Below are 266 nucleotides of genomic sequence, written 5' to 3'. Positions count from 1 at the left end.
CTGGGCGCCATGGCCGGCCGGGCGCGGGGAGCGGGGCGGGGAGCGCGCGGCGCGGGGAGCCGGGCCGGGCGCGGGAGGCTGCGCAGTGGCGGCGCCGGCAGTCCCGCCACCCCCCCGGGACGCGTGCGCAGGCCGAGCGCGGTCAGCACCGCGGACAGCCCCGGCGCGCGCGGGACGGGCCACGCGGGAGAAGGGCGCGGGCGGAGGCGCGGAACGGAAACCCGGGCGGGGGCGGGAACACTACTGAGCGGCTTGTGGACAGTTCC

Source organism: Propithecus coquereli, unplaced genomic scaffold (genome assembly GCF_000956105.1).
Source record: "Propithecus coquereli isolate 6110/MARCELLA unplaced genomic scaffold, Pcoq_1.0 Scaffold256, whole genome shotgun sequence".
Taxonomy (NCBI): domain Eukaryota; kingdom Metazoa; phylum Chordata; class Mammalia; order Primates; family Indriidae; genus Propithecus; species Propithecus coquereli.
This window is presented reverse-complemented; position numbering follows the sequence as displayed.